General features: G+C 35.8%; 1 protein-coding gene across 2 annotated transcripts in view; it reads right to left on the minus strand.

Moving 5' to 3' along the window:
• The window catches only part of HDGFL1 (HDGF like 1), a 740,887-nt gene that overhangs the window by 373,952 nt on the left and 343,701 nt on the right, over window positions 1-23,234 (minus strand). Inside the window, exon 7 of one of the 2 annotated variants that reach the window (XM_082346425.1) lies at window positions 4,510-14,357. The exons of the other annotated variant lie outside the window; for it this stretch is intronic. The gene's annotated coding sequence lies outside the window, so the exon portion shown is untranslated. The remainder of the gene's footprint in view (window positions 1-4,509; window positions 14,358-23,234) is intronic. 2 annotated transcript variants of the gene reach the window in all.

Raw genomic sequence — 23,234 nt, forward strand, 5'->3', positions numbered from 1 at the left:
GTAAGCTGGGATGAAGTGAGAGAGTGCATGGACTTAAATACACTACCAAATGTGAAATAGATAGCTAATGGGAAGCAGCCACATAGCACAGGGAGATCAGCTCGGTGCTTTGTCTCCACCTAGAGGGGTGGGATAGGGAGGATGGGAGGGAGACGCAAGAGGGAGGGGATATGGGGATATATGTATATGTATAGTTCGTTTACTTTGTTATAAAGCAGAAACTAACACACCACTGTAAAGCAATTATACTCCAATAAAGATGTTAAAAATAAATAAATAAAAAAAAACACCTTCCTAACAACAAAAAAACCCCACACCCATTTGCCTCTTGTGTGAAAGGGGAGTATTTACATATCCCACTATAAAATTACATATGCTAATAACATGCTAATGTAAATATGAAAAAATACCCTGAAAACTGCAAACTGAAGAACCACCAAAAAACATGGAAAGGCAAAAAAATAGAGCTGCCTGAAAACAAGGTCTGCCACCTTGTTTATTCACGCGTAAACGTCCAATATGCTCAACGCTTTGACATCTCTATTCAGCTGGGGTTTGAATCAGCTATAAATATATGCCCTTTAATTGTGTGATTGATTTGTCAAAATTTCTAAAATATGTTACATGTGGGTCTAACTTCATATGAATACAAATATTTTCATGGTGTCCCATTGTAAGTGATTAACATCCACAAGGAATTGAGACCCCTTAAATAAACAGACTGTGTTTGTTAATTCACTCATTTGTCAACCATTCATACCTAGAACTGTAGTTTTCACCACAAAGCTCATCTTTAAAATTTATTTTGTACCTGTGTTCCCAATAATGCTTGACAAGAGCATTCTATAAAACTGTGTGCCTGATGAAAGGCAAAGACAAGCATCATGCTTCTATTTATATTCTACCGGTACAATCAAAGCTCTCCAGGCAAAATCTAAGCAAGAAGACAGACACCCAATGGATTAAATGGCACAATTTCCAAGCCTTTCCTCCAGGTTTCCGTGCCCTCAGGCAATAAACTGGCTTTTGCATCTGGCAAACATATGCAGAAAACTTGGCTAAATATGACTGAACAACTTGGCCAAGTTCTTCCATGTGACCCACTGTGACAGCCAACCTAAAGTTCCCAATGACAATTCAATTTCCAAATGAAAACTTTACTTTTTCATTAATATGTGTTAATACTTAAGATATAGATATAAATAAATTCATCTCATGTTTGGAGTAAAAAAGCAATGCAATTAAAAAATAACAAATGTACTGTATTTGTATTATTGGAAGGAGTGAATATTTAGAATAAGATGGATATTACAGAAATGGACCTGACCACACAATCTTATCCACACAGTCAAGGATTCAGAAGCGTAAGAGAGAGTGTTTCCAGTGCTTCTGCCAGGTGGAACGCCTTCTAGATTCACCAGAGTAACTGGCTATCATGACTAAATGTCTAAGCTCAACTGAAACTTCACGGCTCTAGTTGAAATTCCACAACTTCTAGAGATTCTACAAGTTGTCAGATACAGGATTTAAAATGTTTAGCCATATGCTTTAAAATGCTGATAACAGACTTACATAAATGTGTACTCACTTTTAATACATTTGACATTTTGAGACATCTACTATACTAGGCATGATGATCAAGACACGGAAGTTTACAGTCCTTGCCCTCAAAGACCCTAAAACTCACGCTACCTGGAGTTTCAACCAGATTCCTTGGGCTCTCTTTTTTATAAGCCATTTTCCATTGTATCAAGTAACAGGGAATGATTGAGTTATTGTGTCTGCTATATATTACTACATCAGAGTGACAGTTGTTTATTGCACCATTACCAAAAAGCTGTATTCTGACAGAGTGCATATCAACACACATCAGTGAAGATGAAACAACTTTTTCCTGGCTAACTCATTCAAAAAAAATTACAAGGAAGATATACAAGATTAATGTGTGTGTCTCTAAGTATGGATAAGTTTTTATCCGACATAAGGAATATACTGAAATTGTGCAAATTATGTATCTTTTAATACTGTACATAAAGGATTTGTATTCACAGAAAACTTCCTCAATACATATCCCAGATACATCAACAAACCTCCTGACATCACCTTATTTTTCTTTTCTTTTTCTCTGGTCTATTTTTCTTTCTTATGACGACAAATGCTCCCATTCTGTCTTCTCCGCCTTGTCTTGTAAACAAGCTCAAATCACTCTTATCCTTAAAAACCACACCTGTTCCCAGGTCACTCGCTACCTACGTGCCAATCCTTGTCTTCTTATCCAAACTCTCAGAGGAAGTGGAATATTTTTACTAACCCATCTTCTTCACCCCTTATTCATTTATGAATCCAATGGATTCTGGTTTCAATCTTCACCGTTCTAGTGAAACCACTTACTGCTAAAGTTACAGATAATTTTCCAAATTGATTAGCCCAATGGACACTTTTAATCCCTCACCTGGTTTGACAGCTCTGTTAAATCTGGTCTTGTTGATTGCACCTCTTTCTTAAAACTCTCTGTTCCCTTGAGCACTGCCCTCTGTTCTTGGAACAGCCCACTCTTCTGATGTGCTTTATTCCTCTCAATATTCCTACTCTTGCTTCCGCAGTATTGCATAGTAGACTTTGGAGCCAGACTATCTTGTCTCAAAGCTCAGTTTTTCTACTTTCTGTGAGATTTGGGGGCAACTCATTTAATTTCTCTGCCCCTAGTTTCCCATCTGCAAATTGGGAATCCCACTAGTATTAGCCACTCCACACTTGTTGGCCAGGTGGCAGAGGCTGGGATGTATTCTGTTGTTCTGATTAATTGGGCAGACACTGAGTCCCTGGGTCTTGGAAATGGGACCTTCTCCTGGGTCCTGCTCCACTAGAACCTCTAAGTCTGGCCCCAAGATGTATTCCTGGACCTTACTCAGGGATAGATGTTTTTTTCCTATATGGTCTTCTAGCTGCAATGAGCTTTCACCAGTGCCCTAAGGACAAAAGTTTATTGCTCTTTGCCACACCGTTTAAGGCTTTCATTCCATAGGAGAGAGAAGAGAATGATACAGCAGGACTTGCTGGCTTTCCCCCAACTGTAGCTGGTCCACTCTGCCAGGCCTGCTCACAAGAATGATTTCTCTGGACGTTTGACCTCTCTTTTTTATGCATATCCTATGCATGAGTAGAAGAGCCTGGAATGGCTGCAAATTCCTCTCATATCTGCAGTCCCCTGTAGTTTTACCTTCTCTTGCCTTTCCACAGTTGGCTTTTGGCAATTTGTTAAAAATTTTTCATTGAATTCTTACCACTGTCCTTACACATCTGCCTCTGGTAAGCAAGTGATTGCATCTCATTTCTCCTTGGACTTTAAGTTAGCTCTTAGGTTAGTTCATTTCTTTGAGACCTCAACTCTCCCATGAGTTCAAGGAAAGTTATGTATTTGCAAATTTTCTACCATTTTGTTGTTGTAAAGGCAGGAACATTGCTCTTTTCACCTTTCTACATCCTAAATATAAAGCCCAAAATATGCGTTTCCAACCAAGGCCCCAAAGCATTTCTATAAGAAAATCTTAAAGAAATAAATATTCTCAACTAGTGATACTAGAATAATTGATTGATCATTTGGGGTGAGGGGGATGAAACCTTGCATTATACACAAAAATGTATCCTAGATTATCACAGATCTAAACATCAAAATTAAACCATATACCTTTTCAGAAAACCACAGGAGAGTATCTTTGTGATACTGGGGAAGGCAAAAACTTCTTAGACAGAAGAAAATACTAACAAAGAAAAAATTATAAAAGTGGACATTATCAAAATTAAAATGTTTGCTCTTAGAAAAACATTAGGGAAGTAAGTAGGTAAAGCTACAGACTGGGAGAAAATGTTTGCAAGACATCTGACAAAGGACTTCTATCTAACTCCTACAATTCAATAATAAAAAGACAAACGACTCAATTTAATGGGCAAAAGACTTGAATAGGCAAGTCACAAAAAAATATATATGAATAGCCAATAAGCACATGAAACAGTGCTCACCATCATTAGTCATTACGGAAATGCAAATTAAAACCACACGAGACAGCACTAGACACCCACTCAAATGGCTAAAATTTAAAAGACTGACCACCAAATGTTGATGAGGATGTGGAAAAAAAAAAAACAAAAACAGAACTCTTACGTTACTGATGGGAGGGTAAAATGGTACAACCTCTCCGGAAATCGGCATGGAAATTACTTATAAAATCATACACCTACCTTTTGGTGTTTACCTGAGAGAAATGTCAACATATACATAAAAATCTGACACAAAAATGTTCCTAACAGGTTTATAAATGGCCCCAAACTGGAAACAATACAAATGCTTATCAGCAGAAAGGATAAACAAATTGTGATATGTCCAGATAACGGAACACAATAAAAAAGAATGAGCTCAATAAAGCAATAACACAGATGAACATCACAAATCTTAAGAGGAGGAAAGAATCCAGCCACAGAGGACTACAAACTGTAGGATTCTCTACTTACACAAAGCTCCAGAATAGGCAAAACTAACTGATGGTGAAATTGCGGAAGAGTGGTTGCCTTGGGGAACGATGATGACGGGACTGTCTAGGAGAGGGCAGGAGCAATCTTTTTCTGGTGATAGAAATGTTCCATATATTGATAGGGTAATGGTTATATGGGTGCATACATTTACCAAAACTCAAACTATGTGAATAAGATTTGTGCAATTCTCAATCTGTGAATCTGTAAATTATATCTTAGTAAAAAAAAAAAAAGCTAAATGTGAAAAAAATACATCTACACGCACACAAAATTATGGACTTTCTCTGACCACCCTACATAAAGTAGCATCTCCCTCTCTTTCTGACACTTTCACCTGCCTTAGTATTTGTGATAACACTTCTTTATTGAGCTTTGACATTCTAGCATATGTTTATTTATTATCTGCATTGCCTATTAGAACATAAGTTTCTTGCCAGTAAGGACTTTTTTATTGTTTGTCATTATATATCCAGTGACAACGGCTATGACCAAAAGGCAATAATTAACCAAACTGGATGCTGAACTTTGATTTATTTTCTTGGTTATTTAGATTTCTTCTCTAATTGCCTAATGGGGGTTATTAAAACATCTAAAGAGGTAAAGAATGAGTAAAGCCCTTCGAAATCCATAAACACGATACAATCTAAAGGATGATTAAATATAAGAAATTAGCTGTTTATGGAAGACATTCTATGTAAGATACCTTAATCTCTATAGAACTACTCATTGTGGTTGTAACCTTTCTTTTGAGAGCTGCCTTCCCAAAGCAAGAACAAATCTGGGGGAAGCAGACAGCACACTGGCAAAGCAGAGCTTCCATCTAACTGGTTAAGTCACAGGGACTGCTTGGTTTCCTCAAGTTCATGACTTTGCCTGAACTCCGTGGCTAATGGGAGTTCATTATAAGAGAGCTTTCTGGGATTAGAGTGTTGCAATGCTATCGGTCAGATGGAGAATTTCAAGCTAAGCCTCTGTTCAAGCATTTACAGATTTATAACTAATTAGATCCTGCCCACACCTCACCTGAAATCATGTTAGCAAGATCCACATTAAGGTACATTTAGAGTTAGCTGAGGTGTAACACAGTCCTTAGGCCATCCTAGGCAGCACTGTAACAAGATTTTTCCATTTCAAGATTCCCTTGAAAGTAAAGAATAAATGAGTTAGTTGCAAGGAAGCCCCAGATAAAGTGCCAAGGTTCCAAAATGAAGGTACCTTGGTCGTCTGTCAAATACGTAACCTTATAGATAATTACACACACACAACCTCACCTCCTCAGATGACATAAATACAGAGTTTTTCTTACTTTAAATATATTAAGCTATGAGAGAAGAAATTTTAAATGATAAAATACCTGATGGAACATGGTATACAATGTATATCCATTTTATAATATAGATGATTACTCAAGGTTTAGGTAATTGAGCTCCCAACAATCTGTTATAACCTACATTTTCCAGTGCCCTATGGTGGTTCACACTGCAAATGTATAAATTAGGTTGAAGGAATTTCTTGAACTACTGCAAACCATTTATTTCAGCATCATAGCCCAATGTTATTGAGATAATTGGGAACAACACATATGTATAAGCAACCACTGATTCCCAGAACACAAGATTTGAATGTAAACAATTCATATTAATACATTGTGTAATCATGTTATAACCTACCTACTACATGAACAGAAATGCTATTAACCAGCAGGGCACAGTATTTCAATTTAGTTCAGAGTACAGGAAAGGAATGGAATAGTCTAGGCTTCTCTTTTAATACTGGGTGATAAGTTAGTGATAGCTCAGTAGAAAAAGTGTGACAGTTTTCTACACTTATGATGGACACTTATTTAGAGATCTGTAGACACATATTCGTTACATAAACTCTCTTGTGTTATCAAATTTGGGACTCAGAGAAAGAGCACAATATGATCATTGTGAAGCTCTAAGTCTAAAGAAACTAAACAATAAAAAAAAAAAAAAAAAAACCCTCTGAGCTCAGCATACAATTTGACTCATTATTGCCTTTTATTCTTGGTCACTGCCAAGCCTTACCCTCCATTAGGAGGATTTGCCCAGCCCCATCTGTTTACTCCAATCTGGTTTCTATTTAAAATGAAGAGAGTGACTTGTAAGGCAGCAAATTTATGTACACACTAAAAAAAAAAAAAAAAAGAGTTATGCACTGATAGTTCAGAATTTTAAAAAAAGACTTTCTTCTTTCCCCTTGGAGAGACTAGTAATCTCATGAACTATCTTTTAATGCTTTGGTAGAAGCAGTTACACTTACTGCATTCAAAATGTTATCATTAGTCCAAGTTTTAATCATGTAGTATCCTTAGAAATTCCAGAAGATGACAAGTTGTCCAACAATTTAGACAAAGACATTTGGTTTAAGGATCAAGACACTGTCTATATTTCTCGTTTCCTCATGTGATTTTGAACAGAAACAAGGACTTCTGAGAATTATATTTTGAAAACAGGTAAATACCTATATGAGAACACTGTTTTCCTCATTCTGCCACTTCCGTCTTGAGAACGAGCTGACTCTGGGGTCCTGAGGATCCAGCACACAGTGAAATAGAAAGGACATTTTCTCTCAGGTGCTTTTTACAGTCCCACTGGGTGTCCCCTACCCTTATTGTTAGTCTTTAACCATTAACTAGTCAGAAGGACCAATAGCTAGTCCAGCTCTGCATCAGTTCAGACCCTTGGTTGTGATGCCAAACACAGGACTGGAGCCCACAAGCTGTGAGGACAAACTGACAGTCCCTGACAGTTTCTGCCTGTGCCAGGATCTGAACCAAGATGCCGGGCAAAACTCCCATCTGCTGCCCATCTGCCACTCCGCTCCTATCAAAAAAGGTTATACCATGAACCACAGACAGATGGGCACTGCAAAGACCTATTAGGGGGAAAAAAAAAAGAGGGGTCTGAGACGATTAGAATAATGACCTTTGACTCAACATAGAAATCCCAGTATAATGAAAATCATGCATAATTTCAAGGTTTTTTGTCAAAAACAGATATTGTGTCTCTGGCCAATATTAAAAAAAGATAAATAAAATGACGTATTCTATGCACTAAATATATCGTGCACTAATATATACCCTAGAAGCAAAGGTGAGTTAGGAATATATGTATATATAATGTATGTAATATATGTATATATGTGGGTGCATATATATACAGAATGTCCACATGAGGTTGTTTTTCTCAATGACATAGCAGTGAAGTCTAACATAATGTTATTAAATAAAACAGAAATCTTTTTAAACAAAACAGAAATCTTTTATAGGTTTTTGGTAGTGCACATTTTCATCAAAAGCCTACTCTATACAAACAGGAAACTGGGATAAGTCAGCTCATGTATTAAACAAAAGACTTAAGACGTAAAGGGAATAGTAAACTCCTGAGCTAAAGCTAAGTGTGTGTTATGTTTCCATAGCAAAGATGACTTCTGCAACGCAAATAAACACCCCAGACAAAAGGCAGTTATTCAGTTCACTCAACATATAATGTGTACCTACCACGTGCCAGGCAAAGTGCTAGATGCTAGGGATGGAAGAGTAAGATACAGATGGTCTTTGTCTCCAAGGAGATTGTGGTCTCACAGGGAGAGGGACACAAACTGCTTATCACATACTACAGTGAAATAGCATACTGGAGAAAAGATACGGAACTATGTAGTGGGTCTTTGGGGGAAGAAACAGTCATATAAATTGATGGAAAAAAATGAGAATTTCATATATGTGGTATGTTTTAATTTTCAAATGCATTTAACAGATTTACAAATTTTAATCTTTCCTTATAATCTGTACAGAAGAATCAAATATTGACAATCTATGTTCTGAAAAAGGGAAAATAGCCTCAAAAATGTTAAAATCTCTTACTGTAAACTTGTACATCTTGGGACCATTTTTTTTTTATAGCAAAGTATCTTCTAAAAGTTGACATGAAAAAGAGATTCAATAGACAAACTGCTATATTCAAATAATTTATAATGAACTTACATAATACGAAAAATGTAAACTAAATTCACAAAAAGATGAGCACAAGGAAGATGTACGTATTTTTATTTATATAGCCCCGAAATGGAAGCAAGTCAGCACGAGAAAAATGGGTAATCAAACTGGGGCCTATTGATAAAACTGAGTACTCTTCAACAAAGTAAAGAACTACTGATATATACAATACATATGGATCTCAAAACATTATGTATGATTCTATTTATATGAAGCTTAAGAACAGGCAACTAATATGTGCTGACCAAGGTAAAAAGTGATTAACTCTGGCTGGGGGCTGGAGGATACTGAAAGGAAGATGTATGAAAGAAGTTTAAGGGATGATAGGAATATTTTCTATCTTGGTCTGGGTTACATATGTATTAAAAAATGTATCTGTGAAAGCCACTGAGCTTTACACAAGATTTGTGCATTTTACTGAATGCAAATTATACCTCAATTTTTAAGTGTAAAACATCAAGGTACTGTATTTGATACAATAGAGATTAACCAGGTAAATATTTTTTAAACTCTGGTTGCCATAAAACAAAATGTCTAACTCAACAGTGCATTTTACAAATAACATAAATTTAGAAAATTGCTTTTTTTATACCCACAGTTTCAAGGAGCAAATAAGACTAAAGACTAATAAATGCTTGGAAGGTGCCCCTGAGGAAATTCTTTCACCTCAACTCCAATGTGCTCCTTATCCGAGCCCCATTTCAATAAGTTAATCCAATTCAGGGTCAGAAGGGTTTCTTAAGCATATGGAAAATCTTATATTTTATCACATGTCCACACATCCTTTATTTTTTAAAAAACAATTTAATTTCATTGTTACATAAAATGGCCTTGCTGCCCTCATTCTTCATTTCCTTAAGAGTCACTTAATCATTACCAAAAAACAAAAAGTAGAAATATATAACACACAATTCACATCAGCCTGATTCTGAAAAATGAAAAAAAAAAAAAGAAGACTGTGCTATTTCCAAAATGTACATCATTCAGAAATAACTTGTCCTTTGACTTTTATATTTTTTATCATTATATAAACTTACCTTCATTAAAAAGTTGTCACTGACCTACTATATGCATTTCACAACAGGAAATATTGTCACCAATGTTAATTCTTAAAGTCTAACTAAAACACTTAAATCACCACAAAGCATGGGTCCTAAGAAGTTTTAACAATATCTAAGGATTTGTTGTGCATTAGAGTAATAATACCACTTTAATTTATGTACAGCTTGATTCTGACGGCTCTAAGCACTTCACACACATAACCGATTTTATCTTTAATAACCCAGTGAAGGAGGAAAATAGTAATGTCTTCCATGTCCTTGAAATAACGGTATATGCAAAGAATAGTTGGAACGCATAAACTAAAATATAACAGCAGCTATATTCTTAAATTGTGTATGTGTGTGCGCTCGTGTGTGTAATGGACACAATTTGACAATCACTTCTGCTCTACTCCACACAACTTACACATGAAGAGAACTTTGTCACCATAGTTTGGCTAATTTTAAAAGAAAGATCCTATATCTTGATACAGAATTATTTTCCTGGGAAAAAAATTCAACATGGGTTCTGATTCTATCGTCGTAAGGTAAGCCCACTGTCATCCATTCCTCATGCTAATTACAACTAAAAACTTTAAATTTTACACACACACGCACCGACCACCTAAGGACTCTGAAAAGCTGGAAGATTATCACAGAGTAAAAATTTGGAAAAGTGACCTGCACAGTGATGTTTCCCATTTGTTTTTTTCTTGTGCAGTATGACCGACCCCAAGGGTAGACCCCAATTGCAAAGCACTGAGCAACGGCAGCTTCACAAGCAGACAAACCTTGTTTTTCTGGCAAGGAGAATCAGAAATATGAACTCCTTCAGGCCAGTTTGGGGAGAATCTCAGAGATGAGAAAGTGAAAAAAAGGGATCCCTTAATTCTGTTAATCAACAAATATCACCTTAATTCCTGAGCTAAGCATGCATGAAAGTCTCAAATAAGGATATCAAAGGCTCTGGTAGCTGAGCAGAGATTTGAGCCTTCTGTACAAGTCTCATTCTAACCCTGAATTGCACATGCACCAGAAAGATACAAACCCATACAGTCAAGGCTGAGAGGACTGAATTAAGATCTCGACTACCTCCCAAAGAAAGTGGGACACAACTTACAGTCCGAATCTAAGCGGCTCAACTGCCTGCTAAAATAAACATCATTATTCTCCAGATGGTTATGATAGGAATAATACAATAGACTCTACACAACAGAATATTCACAATACCCAGAATACAATCCAAAACTACTCATCACGCAAAGAACCAGGAACATGTCTTTTCTCAAGGGAAAAGACAAAACAAAAACAAAAAAACAAAGCATGAGATGATCTAGGTGATGAAACTATCAAAGACACTTTAAGCAGCTATTAAAACTATGCTCCATGGGTAAAGGAAAACACTCTTGAAATAATGAAAATACAGGAATTCAACAGAGAAAAATAATTTAAGAAATTAAATTTTTGGAAGTGAAAAATTCAGTACTTAAAATGAAAAACTTACTGGGGGAACTCAATAGCAGTATAGAAATAATGCAAGAAAGAAGCAAGTACTTTGAGATAGATCAACAGAAATTATCCAATCTGAAAAACAGGGTGAAAGAAGGATGAATAGTCGAAAAGAGCCTCAGAGACCTATGGAACAATGTCCAAAGATCTAACCTATGTAATTGGACCACTGAAAGGAGATGAAAAAAAGAAAATTTTATTTTTAAATAAAAATTGTATACATTTAAGGTGTGCAAGATGATGATTTGATGTACATATACATAGTGAAATTATTACTAAAGACACTACAAATTTCTAATATTCACTACAGAATTATTACTTATAGGTACCATATGGTACGTTACATCTTGACACATTCATCCTACATAACTCCAACTTTATACACTCTGACCAATATCTCCCCGTTTTCCCCACCTCCCTACCCCAGGTAACCAACATTCTACTCTCTTCTTCTATGTATTCAACTTTTTTAGATTCCACATTCAAGTGAGATGATGCAGTTTTTGTGAAAAAAAATTCTTTGAATAAATAATGCCTGAAAGTTTTCCAAATTTAGTCAAGTACCTAAACTGACAGACTCAAGAAGCTCAGTGATTCACAAGCACAAAGGAAAGTACACTAAGACACATCATAAAACTGGTGAAAGAATATAAAGAAAGAATTACTGAAAATAGCTAGATGTACATGCCCCATTATACACAGGGGAATGGGTCAAAATATTGAAGATTTTTCATCTGAAACCACAGAGACCTGATGGCAAAATAACATCTTTATAGGTTGGGGGGAAAAAACTTCCTCTTTCAGTAACTCATAGAAAAACTAGATTCCTCCCCTCAAAAAAAAAAAAAAAAAAAAAAACTCAGCAAAGACACAGATCTCAAAGACACAACTGACTACTTTGATTAATTAACATTTATAGAACTCATCTAACAACTTCAGAATATGTATTAGTTTCAAATGTGCATGGTACATTCACCAAGAAAGATCATATTCTGATTTATTAACACAGTCAATATTAGAAATATATTGACTAATAATCAAATCAAATCAAAATAATCATATCTTAATCAAAATAATCAAAATTAAGGCAGAGTATATTCTCTGACCATAATGTAGTTAAATTAGAAAACAATGATATCTAGAAAAACATTACATACCTGTAAATTAAATAACACACTTCAAAATAATTCATGGATAAAACACAAATCCATGAAATAATTAGAAATTACTTTGAACTACATAACAAAAATACAAGATACTAAAAGTTGTGGGATAGAGTGAAAGAAAAGATTAGAGATAAACACATAACTTTCAATGCTTGTATTAGAAAGTAAAAAAATAAAATTAATGACCGAAGAGTCTACCATAAAAAGCTGAGAAAATAAACAGATTAAACCCCAAAGAGAGACGGAAAAAATAGTAAAAAAAAGCAGAAATCAATAAAACAGACAGACAAAATCTAACAGCTAGTTATTTGAAAAGATCAACAAAATTAACAAAGCTCTACCTGGGATGTTCAAGAAAATGAGGAGACACAAATCAACAATATCAGGAATAAAAAAGAGTCACACAGATCCAACAGCTTTAAAAGTATAAGATAATACAACAACATTATCCTAAAGTATGTGACAACTACATGCCACTGACAAGTTTCTCGAAAAATACAACTTAGCAAAATTGGCACAGGCAAATAGAAAGCTGAAATACATATATGAAATTAAATTAGCAAATACCTTTTCTAAAAGAAAACCCCAGATCAAAATGTTTGTACTGGTGAATTCTGGCAAACTTTTCAAGTCACTAATCTTACATAAATATGTTCAGAAAATAAAGAAGTTGGAATCACTGTCCAATTTTGTTTTACAAGGCCAACTTAACATTAGTATCAAAATCTTAAAAAGATATTGTAAAAAAAAAAAAAAAAAAGAATCACAGTTCAATATCCCTTATATAGATGTAAAGATCCTTAACAAAATGTTACCGAAACTGATCTAATCATACACAGTTGACCCTTGAACAATGTGAAGGTTAGGAATGCTGACCCTCCGCATAGTGGAAATTCCATGTATAACTTTACAGTCAGCCCTCTGTATTCAAAGTTCTGCATTCACGGATTCAACCAACCCAAACCATGTTGTACTGCAGTACCTATTTGTTGAAAAAAAATCCATGTATAAGTGAAGCTGTACAGTTTAAATCTGTGTTGTTCAAGGGTCAACGAAAGCATTTCCTAGGAATGCAAGGTTGGTTTAACATGCAGAAATCAATGTCATTCACCTATTGATAAAGGAGAAAAAAATATCATTTCAATAAATGCAAAAAGAAGAGCATTTAACAAAATTCAACACCCCTCATGATTTCAGAAAAAGCAAATCAGGAATAGTAGGGAACTTCATTAAACTGATAAAAGGCATCTAAGGAAAAACCAATAGCCAGTATCACAGGCAAAAAGTTAAAGACCTAATTTTTTCCTCACAAGATAAGGAAGAGGCAAGAATGTCTGCTTTCAACAGTCTTATTCAACATTTTACTACAAGACCTAGCCACTGAATTTACATAAGAAAAGAAATAAATGAATAACAGTCAAAAAGGAAGTGAAATTGTCAATATTCACATGAAATGATTATTTACTTAGAAAATACCAAGGAACCCATAAAAACCTACACAATCTAATGAAAGATTCAGCAATGTGTATGTGAAGATTAATATGAAAAGTTAGTTCTATAATGACATATTACTGGCAAAAAATTGATAATAAAATGTTTATAATTCCTTTCACAGTAGTGGGGGGAAAAGAATACCTAGGAATAAAACCAAGAAAAGATATGAAATACCTCTACACTAAAAACTACAAAACATTGCTGTATTAAATTATACATGAATAAATGAAGAGATGCACCATAGTCATAAATGACAATTATCCCAAGACTGGATTCAATATAATTTCAAACAAAATTAATCTGGCTTTTTTTTTTTTGGTAGAAATAGACAACACATTTCTAAAATTTGGAAATACAAAGGACCTAGATAGTTAAAAGTTGGAGAATCTGCCTTACCGAATTTCAAGATCTACTATAAGGCTACAGTAATCAAGGATGTGGATTATTGGCAAAGAGACAGAGATCCATGGAACGAAACAGTGTCCAGAGATAAATGCACACGTACATGTTTAGTTGATTTTTGACATCTGTGTCAAGGCAATGCAATGGTGAGAAGAAAGTTTTTTCTTCAAATGATGCTGGTTCAACTGGAAATCAAAACTGAAAAAAAAGTACAATGATTCTTACCTCACACTCAACACAAAAACTGACTCAAATCATAGACCTAAACGCACAATCTAAAACCACAAAAAGAAAACATAGGAGAAAATATTTGTATCTTAAGGTAGGCAGTTTTTGTAGATAGAACACATGAAAAAATACAAAACATTAAAGCTAAAATTGATAAATCAGACTTCATCAAAATGTAAGACTTTTGTTCTTGGAAAGACACCACTAAAAATGAAAATGCAAGCCATATTTAGGAACAAAATTTGCTCAAGAAAATATCAGATGAAGGACTTGGGTTCAAAATATATTATAGAAAGAACTCCTGTAAATTTAATAAGAACCCATTAAAGAAAGACAGAAGTGTTAGACATTTCACAAAAGATAAGCAAATGGCCAAAAGTACATGAAAAGATGTAAGCATCATTAGTCCTCGGAGAAAAGCAAACTAAACACAAAATGAGGTGACACTATTCATCCATTAGATTGGCTAAAACTAAAAGACTGGCCATACCAAGCACTGACAAGGATTTTGAGCAACCTGAACTCTCATTCACTGATGATGGGATCTGAAAATGGTATTACCACTTTGGAAGCTCCATAAAATGTGTATATGGCATATTCATGCCATATAACCTAGCCCTTCCAGTTATAGGCATTTACCCATGAAAAAGGAAAACAGTTTTGCTTTCATTTTCTGACAGCTTCGTTTGTAATAGACATGAACTGGAAATAACCCAAATGTCCAGCAGATGAATGAATAAGCAAATTATGGCATATCCATCCACATAATGGAATGCAACTAGGCAAAAGGGAAAAAAAGAAAACAATTCTTAGGCACACAATTCTTTTTACATACAGTTCTAGAGGATGGGGAAAAAAGCAAGTCAATGGTTAGCTGGGGATGAGGTTAGAAGCAAAGAGGGAGGGATTGCAAAAGGAGCTCTGAGTAAAGTTTGGGGGATGACAGACATATTCTTTATCTTGACTGTGGTGATGGTTTCACCAGTGTATAAAGATGTTAAATTTGATCAAATTGTAATTAAATATGTGCAGTTATTGTACTTCAATAACACCTTATAAAGATGTAAAAAAAATACATAATGCTCTTGCATAAACTCTACAAAACACAAACCCAACCCCAAATTAGAAAGCTTGCCAATACATATTTGTTTTCAAGAAATTTCATTTAGCCTGTTTTACCTCAAAATGGTTTTTGGCTTTTTAAGGATAGACACAATATATTTGAAAACATACCATCATTATATTTAGTTACAGTGTTGCAAAAGTCCTATTATTTCAAAATGCAATACTGTACGGTGTTGCTTTATATACTTTTTATCAACCACATCCCAGTGGAATACCTACACCTGAAATAGTGAATCTTGTAATTTATTACATATATTGAATACTACACTTAAGAATAATCTATAAAAAGGTCCAGCATAGTGATGAGAGTATTAACAAAAATGATGAATTTTACCAAAGGGACCACTTCCCTACAGATAAACTGTTATCTACACATGGCTTTATAGTTATAGATTTAACATAAAATATCAGTATACATATTAAAATCCAGAAGACTTATATTCTCTAAGTAAAAATATACATGTAATACTTATGTGTATCTTAAGAAATATCACCCACACCACCACTTTGCATTCCTATGGTACATTTATCTTGGGGTTCTTTCATAGCTATTGCAGGGAGGTAATTGTGATGGGGCAATTACACTAACCTGTACATCAGGAAAAGACTGTTTTAGGGCCTGGCTTTGCCTCTGTCAAAGCTCTATTACCTTGAACAAATCACTAGGCTCCAATTTTCCCACCAAGAAAATGAGGAGGTGGGGCTTGAGTATCTCTCAACTCTTTCAACTTTGAAATTTGCTTTACTTTTATCCTCACGCTAATAGGGAGAGCAAGATCAAAGGCTGGCCCTGAGAAAGGTTAGCGGAGTTATACGAAGTCACAGGACCAGTTAAGGTCAGACCTGGGATTAGAGCCCCAGTCTCTGCGCACCCAGCACGGCATTCTTTCCACTCCTGCCTGCAGCCGTCTGCTGAACAGGAGACACACTTACCATCTGCAAGACTGCAGAATTCCTGCTTGAACGAGGAACAAAATACACATGGGCTTGGTTTTTTAATTCTACAATACTTGGAATTTTATTCCTGTATCTGAAATTCCCAGTACATGAACTTAGCAGAAAAAATAATTCTTTGAGAAAACAGACTTATTTTATAACTGATTAAATCTCAGTATTTACCTTCATATGGATATTTAGTAAAGGTGGGCTCAATAACCTGACTACCCCTAGCATTTTTTCTCTCAAGAAAACGGTTTGAAAAAAGGTCAGTTGACTCTGACTGGAGAGTAGCCACAGGGGTTCAAAGAAAAGCAGGTTTCATGCTTACTTCCCATTTTAACCGACGGGCTCTGGGTGTCTGGATTTGGAAAGTAGTGCGGCAACACAGGAAGAACATGGGTTGGAGGATTAGAGCCCTCTGCAACTTAATACTAGCTCTGTCGTTTAACAACTTTGGATTTTGAGGAGTTAGGTTTCAGTGCCTTCACCTGTAAAGCAAGATCTTTTCTACCCTTGGAAGCTAGAACAGAAAAATTGCCTTCTCCCCCAATACTCTATTATGAAAACTTTCATATGTACAGAAAGTTCAGAAAATAACACAATCAAAACCCATTTTCACTCCACCTAAATTCTAGGGCTAGATTGACATTCCTCTATCTTTTAATCAATCTATTTTTTTAATCCACTTCAAAGTTAGTTGCAAATGTCAATACACTTTACCCCTAAACACTTCGGCATACATAAGATAGGCTTCAAAATCTTTGTTTTATAACATACAGCGATATACATAAATTTAAAATATAACATTCAATAAGCTTTGACAAATGCATAGACCTGTATAACACAAACCTCCATCAAAGCAAAGAATACTGCCATCAGCCCCCAAATTTCCCTCATGCCTCTTCCTGATCAAGCCCTGCCCCTATCCCTCCTGTTCGGATTATTTTCATCACAAATTAGTTTTGCCTATATAAGGACTTTATATAAATGGAACCACACTAGGCACCCTCTTGTGTAAGGTTTTTCACACAGAATAAAGGTTTTCAGAATCCATCTATGCTGCTGAATGAATCAGTAGTTTGTTCTTTTTTGAGGCCAATAAGTATTCCACTTATGAAACTCACAATTTATCTACTCCCCTCTTTTCTTATTCAAGTACAGTTGATTTACAAAGTTGAGTTAGTTTCAGGTGTACAGCAAAGGGATTCAGCTATACATTTTATATATATATATATATATATATATCTTTTTCAGATTCTTTTCTATTATAGTTTATTATAAGACATTGACTAGAGTTCCCTATGCTCTACAGTAGGACCTAGCCATTTATTTTATATATAGTAGTTCATATCTGTTAATCCCAAACTCCCACTTTATCCCTCCCCCACCCCCTTTCCCCTTTGGTAACCATGTGGTATTTTCTTCACTTAAACTTCCCAAATAAGCAAAAAGGAGCTAGCTAGCTACCCAGTGTTTCTTTTAGCAACTAAATTTTATCCATTTAGTTTTCTCATTCATCTCATAAAAGTGAATTAAGAAGGCTGAAAGTTTCTCAGCACACAGGGCTAGGGAAAAAATTAGGTTGACAGGATTCATTTTTGACAGTATATCCAGCTGTTTATAGCCTTTCATTTTTTCCATGAACTTAACTTGTATTGCTATATGTAAGGTTTCTAACACTTACAGCTAGGGAATACTTCACAGAAGAAAAATGCTTTCCTTGGAGTTTACAAATGTCATTTGGTCTAATTTTTCAGCAAGAGTTTGTCTAGTTAGATTATGAGATTTTTCCTGGAGAGCAGCAGCAAGAGAATGTCTCCCATGCTGTCAGAAAAGGAGAGTTCCATTTTCGTTCCTTGGAAGAAACATATAATGTAATGGGCAAAATGTCAAGTGGGTGGGGATCCATTAGCCCATAGAAACCTCCAGAGAGATCTCTAAGAAAAAGGAATTCTGAGTAAGACACTGCACTAACACATTTGGTTTCAAAATATCATCCAAGTAGGCAGATGAGGGGCTTGGTTTTACTACAACAGAGGCAGGACCTACACTAAAGGTTCCTACCCAGACAGCAAGTGATTGTGAGGGTCTGAGGACTGACCAAATTCAGGAATTATTTAGGGAAAACTGACTTTCAAACACTGGAAAGACAAACTGTGAAAAATGAGCCCAGAGAGTCAAAGCAGGATTAATACTGGGACTGCAAAGATGTAAGGTAGGAGCTGGTTCAGAGAGCACACACAGGAACAAAGAAGGAACATCCTGGATGATTTCTGCAAGGCTTCCTGCCTGGATTTCTCATCTATCAGATGGGTGTGTCTATGGGAAGTGTAAGAATAGCTTAAAAAGCTAAAAGCAAGACTTAGGTCAAGATGCAAATTTTACTTGGGAACTCTACACTAGACCAACTCTCTTGCCAAATAACAGTCTATTCCTTTATTAATTTGTTTAGCACATATTTCTTGACCAGCTCAAAGCCTTCTTTCCTCTAGATGACCTCTACTTTAGATAAGTCTGAAATTTTCAAAAATCTGTATTTACACATTACTAAGCTAAGAATGCCCCAAAATACATCATTTTCACAAAGCTTCGCTGGAGGACTGCATTATATTTCAAACTCACAGAGTTTAATATGAGTTGATTTGTAAAATATCTTTCAGGGATCCATGCATCGTGCATGTGGAAACTTACTCACTGTGGTGATTAAGAACAGGAACTAGGAAGTCAGGCTGCATGGGCTCAAATCCCGGCTTCACCAGTTATATAAGTTGTGTGACCTTGGGCAAGTTATGAAACCTTTTTGGAAGCAGTTATCCTCCACTCTACAGTGGGGAAAAGAGCAACACCTACCTCACATGGTTGTTTTCAGAATGGGCTTGACAGAAAGCACTTCAGAAGTGTGCCTGGCCAGCGGGAGGAGGTGCTATCTAAGAGTCAGTTATTGCTACTACTGCACAATGAGAATATAAATACTGGGGTTTTTTTTTTTCCTTTTCACTGGATTAAAAAATGTTCCATTTCAAGAAATTCCAAAAAACAGGTGGTCCCATCCATCTCAGTATCTGCCAAACTCCTTCCTTAAAGAAATTGAAATTACTTGGCTCAAGGTCAAATTTAATGTCTAAGACTATATCTGCAAATCCACAAACACTTGGAAAAGGAATGGCCCTTTTATAACTCACAGTTCCTATTTTCAATTGCCTGGTTGTGCCTGAAAATAACTGACTTGAGCAAGATCTAACTGCTTATGCGTATACCTCAAGGATACCCAGGCCTTACCCCGTGCAGAATCAGATGTGGTGACACAGAAACTCGAATAATTTCCCTAGCCTTCACCATCACCTCCATCCGATCCCGTGGCCACTTCTCTCTGTTGAGGATCCCTGTGCACAGCGCACGGCACTTCCACGATGGCTTGGGAGCCCCAAGGTGATAAAGCCAAAACTGCGGCCTCAGGCAAAGGGGAAGGATGCTGCTTCTTCTGGTGCCCGTGGCCACAGGAGGCGGCTGCCTTGGTGCTGCAGGTTTCTCACGGTCTCAGAAGTTTCAGTCAAACAGCTCTGTAGGTTTTGATTTATAGGCTTTCTGCTGTTTTACCTCCTTCCCTCTCTTGTTCTGTTCTGGCACAGCACTCATCATTAACCGACCCACTGTATATTTCACTTCGATGTTTACTGTTTCCCCTCCAGCTAGAAAGCAGCTCCATGAGGTCACGTATTTGTGTGTTTTCTTACTGCTATATCCTCAGCATCTAGAACGGTGCCTGGGCCATATATACATAAAAGAGGGACTGGGGAGTTAACATTATTACTGTAAGTGCATATGAGACAATGAAGTGTGAGCAAGATGCATATCCTGCCCGAAGCAGTAAGAAATATAATCAAATAATTTAAAGATACATGCACAGACATAAAGGAAGAGACAAGTGGAAATAATCGTATGCCCTTCCTTCTATCCTTTCCTATCCTTATGCGTCCACCCATCAATTTAACCATCCACCTACCCTGCAGCAGAAACATAATCCTAGGGGAAGCACGATGGCCTGAGGAAAGCAGCTCCAGCTATGATTAACATCAAAATGCTTTCTGCAAATGTGTTGTACAATACAGGAACAAACAATTGTCCATGCTGGGATACTGGAGGAAGGAAGGTGTTTCAGAACTTACGGTGGCCTAGACCAATGGTTTTCAAACTTTATTCAGAACATTCTTTTCTAAAAGGAATTTTCACAGAACTCCAATCTATATAAAAGACCTGGTTGAAATCTTCTCTTTCTGAGAAGATGTTACCTTCTTCCTGAGAAGATGTTACCTTCCCATTCTCTTACCTCTACCCTCCACAATAACAGAGACATCTTTGTACTTGAGATTATTTAAAACACAATTTGAAAGTGGCCTACTTCTAGAAACGAGACCTCAGAGTTTTCATCAATTTTATAATTTCCAAAAAATTATAAAAAGTTAGAAAAATTAGGAAAGTAAGAATCGTGAATCTGGCTTGGTAAAATTAAAAGGCTTTGTCCCATCACAGACATCAAAGGTGATGTGACAGACTCACACACTAAGAAACAGACATCCATCCTCAGCTGCACTCCTAGCCTTGCCTTAGCCATTTGTCTTTTTATTTTTTAATTAAATGGCAGCCAAGGTAAATGAAAATGTAGACAGCAGCAGCAGTAACCTGATAAAGATCCAGATATCAGTGCTGCTGATGGAGCAGACAGAGAGCCAGGCATGAAATGAGCTCTCCATTCAGTTCTGACTGTGTGGAACGCTCCCAGAACAACCCTTAGACCAGCTTCCTTCCCCTTCTTCACTCCCCATTGCTAATATTTAGACATATGCTTCTGGGAGAATGGAGAGGTCCACTTTTCTGTTGAATAGTTTAGTTCCTTATCATCATTTAAGCCTGCTTGAAAAGGAAAGTGATAAATCACTGTCCTTTATTACCATCAATCAGGAAAAAAAGCACTCATGTAATTTATCAACATCATCCTACAAATACTGTGACACAAAGTGACATGTCGTACAGGAACATGTTTACACAAACTTTGAAGCGTCCTATTGATTGCTTTAATCAACGAAATTCAAAGATATATTGATAGAGATTATCCACATTTATATTGTACCTGAATAATTCTTTCTTTAAAAACTCAAACTGAATTAAGCTTATCTCCATGATTCTTATTGTCTGTATCACATGTCCTTCCGCCAGATAATGCTCTAAGAACCAACAGCATTATATCCAAGACTATATACCTTCATACTGGGCTTTCACCATCATCACAGTGTTTAAATGTTCATTACCTATAAGCTGAAGGTAATTTTACTGGATTAAATAGAGAAAGCTTTTTATCAATTAAATGTGAAACTTGGTATGGTAACAAGTATTAGAGCAAAATAAACAACCATCAATACTCAACATCAGAGTAGTTATGCTACATCTGTAGCTGCAGCCTAGTTTCTCATCCTAAAAACCCTATTCAAATAGCTTTCCTCCAAATATCACATGCATTTATAGTTTCAGAATTAGTGTACCCAAGAACTAATAAAACTTTTCATTGATGGGAAACTGACATACTGCCTAATTCCAAATGGTGCAATATTTCTTCTTGAGTTTTCTTGAGCCAAAATATACTGACAGCCAAATTTCAAAACTTAAGAAGAACAATTTTAGGGACTGACACTTAGATATAGTAAGTAGGGACAATTACCGTTCTCTCAGAATGAAACTGTTAGACTCTGTGTATTTTTGTAGAATGCTTTCAGAACAGAAGTAACACTGCGATGAGCTGATTCACTTAAGTCCTTCCCTGATGCCAGGTTAAGAATCCAAGCCCTCAAACATGGTTCTTCCATTCCACATCAAGATAGCCTTTAAATCAGTCATGAAAATTCATGTTCAGGAAAAAGTTCAAGAGTAAAAACAAATGTCCACTGCTTTCTAAATCAAGTCCTAACAAAACAGAAGCCATATTTACATTTCCTACCATCTAAGAACAGGTAGCCTTACTGTTATTAACTGACATTGCCCCTAACCAATAGTATATGTAATACACATCTAACCACTTCTTCAGGAAATAACCCTATGTCATCATAGTACTGAGCATATGATGTGTAGAAAATATTCAGACACAAGTTGGACTGAGTATATGCTTATATCAATAGTGTAGGTGAGTAAGACCCAACAAGTAGAAGACAGAGAGAGAAGATGAGGTGGAGGAGAAAGAGGAGGAGGGGGAAGAGAAAAAGAAACTATCTTTTGCATATAGGAATACTATGATATATACATGTCAATGAATGATAAAAAGTAGCATAATAGCAATCAAATAATTCAGCTAAATAAGAAAATGCCATGTTTCATGAATAAGTTACTCAGTTTTTTAAAAATTACAACACACTTTGTTAGTTAGATTTTGGTAAATTTGATCTGGTGATAGATGATGGATGGCCCTATAAAAAGAATACGAACATACGTATCAAAAGCAATAGTCTCCATCCAACAATTTGACTTTCTGTCTCTCTCAATGAATAAAAAATCCAATATACAGAAAAAGGCTTTGTGTACAAAAGTTTCATCTTAGTTGAAAAAACAAACTTTTCTGGTTTAAAACTCTATACTGCATAAGTCAGTATTTTTTTATTCTTAAGATGCTTCGGCTTTTTTCTTTCAACTGGGCCATAAATTCCTTGAGGGCAGCAACTGTGTTTGGTTTTTTTTGTTTTTTTTGTTTTTTTAATCACCCACTCTGTATATTGCTGTTGTTCGGTATGCATTACTAAT

The sequence above is a fragment of the Balaenoptera borealis genome (genome assembly GCF_965194805.1).
Source record: "Balaenoptera borealis genome assembly, chromosome: 12".
Lineage (NCBI taxonomy): Eukaryota > Metazoa > Chordata > Mammalia > Artiodactyla > Balaenopteridae > Balaenoptera > Balaenoptera borealis.